Below are 7,923 nucleotides of genomic sequence, written 5' to 3'. Positions count from 1 at the left end.
CTCCCTCTCGCCAAGGGATATATGTAATTGATTTTCTGAATCAGGGATGGCTATTCCGATAATATACAGTAAATATAAAATATAGCGAAAATACATAGTAAATCGAATTTTTCCTTTTCATTTCTTAACTTTATCTGTTCTCAAGATACATAGCTTTTGCAGTTTTCCGTAATGGGACAGAAAGCGGAACGTCTTTAGGCTACCATCTTTTTCTTTTTACAATTTAAATTCGTTTCTTCAATGTCCGTTAGAACATTTTCCGGCCAATATTTTTTAAAATTTCACACGTATCCTTCCTTCGCTATAAGACGCGAGATACACGTGTACTTCAGCATCGACGTGTCTTCAACTCATCGACGCCTCTTTCTCGGCGTTTCCCATAGTCCGTTTTCCATTCTGTCCGCGTTTCAACCCCCGACCACATTTTCTGTGCAACGTGTACACACATCCAAATATGGGTTGACTGCGACACGGGAAAACTCAGCGTTAGAAACGAACGAAGAAACGCCTAACCATCGTGAAAGCGATGTGAACGCGGAAATCGGACGAGGCGAAGTTAATTTCGACTATCAGCCAGCTTTGGGCAATGAATCTCGACGATTTCCGCGAGCATATTGGACTTATCTGCTCCAGCACGCCTTACAATCACGATAACACCTTCTGTTGCACGCACGTGAACACGCACCCCCCTCGTTACCCTCGAAACGAGCGGTCAGAGATCCGTAAACAAGATTGAAATTCGTTACGGTTACGGAAGCCGTTTACGAGCCTATGGATTACGAGGGTCGTTTCGAAGAATGCAGTGAGCGATCCCATGGAGCGTAATTCTTAGCCCATTAACGGGCAACGTTGCGTTAGCGAATTTCATCTGTCACCTTTTCCCCAATGAATTTGCGTTATCGAATTCTATTTGTTAACATTATCACCACGACAAGCAATTCCAAGAATGAGCTTCGCGTTTACATCGTCTCTACTTTTTCTATCTGGATTCTACAATTTCATGAGTTTCAAAGGATGTGGATAAAACGGCATTATGAGAAACTGTTGGTTGATTCTTCATGGGTTAACGTAGTTTTGAAGAAATTCTTCCAGGAACCGGGAAGAATATTAAACATTGAAATCGGATACAGTAGCAATTCTGAGAACTTTGAAAATGACACGGTACCACAATGTCGCTATAGAGACCAATATAATGTTACTCTAGAGGCTTTCACTGCTCGAATTGTCACAATTATTTTTTATACTTCCGATCCTTGATCATGCCAAAGCGTTATTTTTAAAAAATAAAATATATAATAGAAGTGTGTATAGAACTGTTGAAAGGGTCCGTGTAACAGACTTTCGTCGATGATCTATACAACTAGAATTCTTAATATTAAATTCAATTCGTAGAATATTCAAATCTATCTATAGTTTGATCGAATCTTCGATTATAAATCGACGTAAAATTTTTGGATACTACAAGCGTAGCCATCGTTCAATATCTCGTAAACGTCTGATGAAGAAGTACATGTTACAAGGCTTATACGTCAAATCTATAGAACACCTGAATATAACTGACTTCCCAATATTTCAATATTCCAGGTCCCATAGCTATATCGGATGTCGATTAATACGAAACATGAGGAGTCAATCAATCGATATGTTCAATGGCACGTAATCTTGATAAAAGCTGTACAAACTTGCAGTCCTTTCCTTGTTTATAACGGGAAATTGAATACTTTGTAATTAAATTGTAGAAACAGAAGCAATAAAATGTTGCGTGGCCTGTCGCAATAACGTAACGAATCGATATAATGGTTGCCACAGATTAATTAATTAATATCAATCCCGCGATCCTCCATCGCAGCTGTCTTTATTTCCGCGTAGTTTGTATCGAATTCGTCGCGTTTCGTCGTGAGAAATCTTCAGCCGTTCCAAAAGTTTCGTAACGATTAATCCTTCATAATTGAAGAGCGGAAGTAGATAAAGTTGCCAGTATCGAAACTAAAGTTTTCTGGGAAACGACTGTTTATGAGAAATTGTTTGTTTGTGGGAATGTTATTTATTAGAAAAATATAACGATACTTATTTATTACGCATATTATAATACTTTATATAATTTTACGATATCTCTATTCTATCGTTTCAAAGATCTGTTAATTAACGATAAAAAAATATCTTCTTTATATCTTAAGAGAAGATATGTAAGTCCATTATGTAGTTTGCTTAAGAAGGTCAGTAGAGATTTTCTTATCTGATGGGATAATTGAGGCAGATTTATCTACGCGCATGTTCAAGCACGATGGAGGGAGTTTGCTGGCACATGGTGCACACAGTCTAATTTAGGGAACTAATCGTATAACATACATCATACACAACCTATATCACGTATGAAACGTTAAAAATTGTACGAATTATTATGATTACACTTCCCTTCATATTTAGTGATATTAACCTTCATACAAACAACCTCTTCAAGGAAAAACAAAATTCTTTTTCGAAAATGGCACTTCCAATTCTTCTTATTCTCACTATTTAATTGCTAGCCGTATCAAGTAACAACGAAAAAATAATAATATCTAATCGTTAAGCAGGGCCATATTTTTGGGGATACAATTAAAAAAGTAAATCGTCGGTGGAATATTGTTTCACCTATCAAGAATTTTGGAAGATATAATTAGAAAGGTACAACCTGGGTAGAAAATTGTACTCCTTATCGAGCATTTTTGAAAATATAATTGAGAAAGTGGAATCTGGATAGAAAATTGTTTTACCTACGAAGCATTATAAAAAGTAAGTTTAATAAAACTATACCTTGGATAGTTCATATATTTTTTCATATTATACGCATTCGTTAAAATTTTACACTCCCAAACATCCTGCTATACTTGCACAAAAAAGCGCAGTCTAGTAATATCCCCCTCCCTGCTCCTCGCATTTTCTTTCTAATCATCTCTCGTTCGCTTTTCCTGATATTATTCTCAGCGTAAGTTCAGAGTGGCGGTTTTTAAACTCAGGAACGCGCGGCTGTTCGTTAAATGAAATATCAAACGTAAGAATTGCCGCAGTCTTAACGCGAGATAATTAATTTCGTGGCAAAGAGCGCACGTCGTTGAATATTAATTCATATCTCATATAAGTTGCGAAAAAAAAAAGCAGATAAAAGAGGACAAAAATCCGATAATTACCGCGAATCTTTACGCAATTTCAAGAAATACAAAAGAAATTTGTTTGTAAGCATGCTACTAAGTATTATTAGAAGTACTGTACTTTCGATATTTTACATATTCTTGCATATTTTCTACATTTTTCTGTATTTTTGTATCCTTAAACTTTCCGTAAACGCGTAAACGTCTGCGCTCTGACAATGACAAGGAAGATTCTACTGATAAAAATAAAGCATCGAATTTCGCCGAACTCTCAGAAATGTAATTCTCAGATCACATAAATTAAAAAGAAAGAACAAAAGAAAATACAAATATATATGTCGGATCAGCACTGGGAATGGGGTTGTGGGCGTCAAATGAATCTTCTCGAGGATTAGCCATTGATACGGTACACACAGGCGTAGTTTATTACAATGATAGAATTATTACAGTCTTAACAATTGATCACGGCGGATCGGCACTTGCGACACTAGTGACGATGCTCTCGGGCTCAATAACGAATCCGTGGTCAACGGGATGACAACAGAACGTACTCACAAAGTCTAAGTCTGAGAATAATCACTGATCGCGAAGGCGTTACTCTTGGATCGATGAGATCACGAGCGAGAATGCCTTTCCCGTCCCGATGATGCCACACAGGAAAACTATAACGGGGTGTGTCTAAGGATACGAGATCATCGGATTCGTCGAGAAAAGCCTTCGTTCAGAAAGTGTTGCTGCTAATTGGTTAATCTCCATATCGGTGGTTAGAAAAGGATGCTAGCCGCCCTCGAGGGAAAGTTGCTAGTGGGAGACGCCGCTCGTTGAAAAATATGTTTCCCCTATCTTCCCGTAGTTGGGACAAAGACTGTTTGTCTGTTTCAAGGACTTTAGTTGACTAAATCTTAAGATTTATAACGGGCCCTCGGGCTAGCCGAACATGTACTGGGGAGACGCATCGACATCTGGCAATCATCTTACTCGAAGAATAGGGTCTGCGTGTGGCGAGCCACGGGACAGAAACCGTTGGAATGTTTATTGTCGCGTGTCGCCACGAATATTTCTTTTAAGGAGAGCTATAGAATTACTCGATACCTGTTGTTAGGCAAAGCGTTCATCCCTTGACCGCGGCTACGTTCGGCGACTGACTGTCGCCTCGAACCCAAGCTCATTATCACAATTCTCGAATAATTACAATCGGGTTGAATAACTACAATTGTTCAATTACAGCTATAGTAGACTCTAGGTTACAATGTTGCGGGATTATCCAAAATTCCAAAGGCTCCGGTGTTCTTTCATCTCCGACATATATATATATATATATATATATATACGTAGCCACAAATCAATTTGGATCACGACAGATAAAATAGGTAGCAATAATGTCTCCACGAACATTATCATAATTTATTGGAATTTACATAAAAGCCAAAGAATGCTATTGTTTCAATGACACGGCGTTTTGTCGAGTTAGATAAATATGAATTGTGTGTTTGAACAAGTGTTCGGTCGTGTTTCACGCGACGAAAAAGGAAATCACAAGACAAGGTGTCGCCTCGTTGGAAGCAACAAATCGCAATACGAGGCTGGAAATTGGGTGATACCGGGAGGATTACGAGGGATGAGAAATCTGTCGAGAGCGTGAAAGGCTCGCAGTCACCGGGTTTCTCCAGTTCTGTCGCTTTTAACGCCGAGTTCTTCCGCTTCGAGGATAGAAGCTGCGAAATATCGAGGCCATTGTCCAAAGATTTTCAAGAATATCCGATGCAACGCCTTGAAATTTACGAGAGCAAGTCTGATAAATTCTTAACTCTGGTCCATTCGAGGCCAATTTTTTAATACCCTCGTAACTTGTAACGACAAATAAAAATATTGGTACAGGCCAATTTTTTTTTTTGGATAAAATCATGTGTAAATTTACAAAAAATACGATTCTTCGTTTAATTTTTTTCCCTTATTGTCTTTACATATTTGGAGTTTAAACGCGTTATAAGTACGTTTTTTTTTAACATGATTACGTAGAATTCTTATTCTGAATAAATTATTTGTTTCCGCTTCATAACTGTTTCTAAATTACAGTGCATTTAATCTTGAAATGCACAGTAACATTTTATACTTTTTACGTCCTAAGGAATTTTCAGGATCGGTTAAAAATTAAATTACAGTAATGGTAATACTCAATATTAATGTCAGACGTGGATACTTCACTGTTTTGTATAATAATTTGTTATCTTGGCATCGATCAAAGTATTTAATATACAAAGCGTACAGATTAATAAGAATTTTAATTAATCCTTCTTCTATAGTATTCACCGTTCTTTTCGAGCTCGTACCATTTCAAATAGACTTTCGAATAGATTTCAAAGATTTGTCTGTTCAAATAAAACGCGATCTTTTATATTTCCCTATCAGTCGTCCCGTTACTGTTCCGTAGTTTCCAACAGATTGCAGATTCGTTTAAAAAACATTTGTAACGAAAAACAAACCCACTCGCAGAAATGTTATTCAATATCGCATTTATAACTTTCATAGACATCCTCCTCTCATTGCTATCATTGTAAACAGATTGAAACTTCGTTTGCAAACAATCGCGATTAAAAAAAAAAGAAGAATTAATCTTAAACAATTTTATCTTGTGTTCCATTTATAATTTTCATAATTGTCTTCCCGACGTTGTATCATTTTAAATGGCTTTTTTCTATCCATCTATGTTGCAGCGAGATCAACGGTCCTAATTACTAAATTGCACGATGTGTTCATACAAATTCACTTTTTATGAACGCGATGAAACGAAATGAAACCTAAGTAGAGATTTGTTTTCTCATCAAGTATAACGAGTTTTATACTTTGGATAGATTGCCTCGTTGTGAGAAGGTCTTAATCGTTTATAATTGCGATTAAGTAATTGCAATAAGTCATATTTTTAAGAAACGTTCTCACATGCTGTCACACACTCTAATTAGAAAAGGATCATGAAACATTCGGTTTATGATATTATTTGTTTGTAAATCTTCCTGCTTCCGGAAACTTTTTTAAATATGAAAATATTTATATACAAAATTAAATATTTTTTTCAATACCAACACTTCTTGCGTTTATGTTGTCCTAGTCAGAATTATATTATTTCGTGTATCCTGTTGCTTTTTATATGATAGTCCTCTCGTTGGCCGCGGATTCGTTATCAAGCCTGAGGCCCTCGTCACTAGTGTCACTATCGACAATAAAGGTACCCCACCCGCGACCGGACGATGGAGAACTCCAACACGGAATCGCAATCTCCCGCGAGCCCTGCCCGGCAGGGCGCCTCGAGCTCGGACTCGGAATGTGACTCGAGCTCGGATTCGGATTCAGACTCGACATCAGAAGTGGCATCCGAACACACGTTGTCGGCACGGGATCGTAAGAGTATCGTGCGCGCACTAAAGCGGTCGCTAGGGAAGAAGAAGAGGAAGAAGAAGAAGAAGAAGAAGAAAGGACACCGGGCAACCTGGGTATCGCTACCGCGCTTCAACCCCGAAGCCGCGGACGCAGATCTAGCCGCCTGGTGCACAGCCGTCGGCCTGCTAATGAGGGACCACCCCCTGAAGAAACAGCGCACTGTATTCTGCCCTAAACCGTGCCCTAGAGGGTCCGGCAGCGTATTGGCTTACGCAGATAATGAACGGCGACGAGCTCACCTGGCCAGATTTTAAGGAACAATTCGCCGCGCACTTCGGTGGCCAAGAAGTAGCAGCCGCGTCGCTAATCAAGGTAGCCGAGGAACTACCGCGGGACGGCGAAACACCAGGAGCGTACGGAAATCGTATCATCACCCTCCTGGGGTCGAAGTGGCGAAATTCAACCAGGGAAGAGGTACTCGCCGCCACCGCCCTCCATCTGCTGGGCTCGCGCGATGAACGTTTTAAACGACTAGCGCTCACGAGTGACATCACGTCGGTGAAACAATTCCAAAGAGAAATGAAGCCCTTCCTATACACGGAGTGGCCAACGCCCCCGCCGTGGAGGTCATTAGCGAGCTCCGGAAACAAACGAGGCAGGTCACCCGCCCCCTGGACCAGGTGTGGCCACTGCGGTATTTACGGACATCTGACATTCGAATGCCGCAAGAGGGCGAAGTGGGAACCGAAGAAGGACCCCCGACGCCCGGAGCAAAAGCCGACCGGTTGCACCACCAAAAGCGTTGTGCTTTCACTGCCACATGCCGGGACACATCGCATCTCGCTGTCCATCGCGGCGAGAAGAAAAACATTGCAATCGTACGTCGATCGGAGGATCGTGTGTACTGAGACACTCGACCGGAGTCTTGTTTCGGTGGCGTCGTTGGGATGACGAGCAGTCTTGCTAGAGAGCTGATCGGTGAAGGAAGTCGAGTGCCTTACGAGCAGGGAGTGGTGCACGTGTGAGTTAGAGCAAGGGAACCTGTCCTCCCGTTGGTCACGGATTCGTTATCAAGCCTGAGGCCCTCGTCACTAATGTAACTATCGACAATAAAGGTACCGCACGCGCGACCGGACGATGGAGAACTTCAACGCAGAACCGCTACCTCCCGCGAGCCCTCCCCGGGAGGGTGCCACGAGTTCGGACTCGGAGATTCAGACTCGACATATATATTATTATATATATTATATATACTATTATATCTATATAATATATGTATTTATATCTATAAATATATGTATAAATATATCTATTTAAAAAAATAAAGTTGACCTTCATATATCGCCAATAATATCGCGTGCGTAAAAAGAAACTAATTACATTTAAATCTTTTTTTACATTTATTTATTTTTTATTA

The sequence above is a fragment of the Bombus vosnesenskii genome, unplaced genomic scaffold (assembly GCF_011952255.1).
Source record: "Bombus vosnesenskii isolate JDL3184/JDL3185 unplaced genomic scaffold, Bvos_JDL3184-5_v1.1 scf7180000015259, whole genome shotgun sequence".
Classification (NCBI taxonomy): domain Eukaryota; kingdom Metazoa; phylum Arthropoda; class Insecta; order Hymenoptera; family Apidae; genus Bombus; species Bombus vosnesenskii.
The sequence above is the reverse complement of the archived record's forward strand: the minus strand, read 5'-3'. Positions refer to the sequence as shown.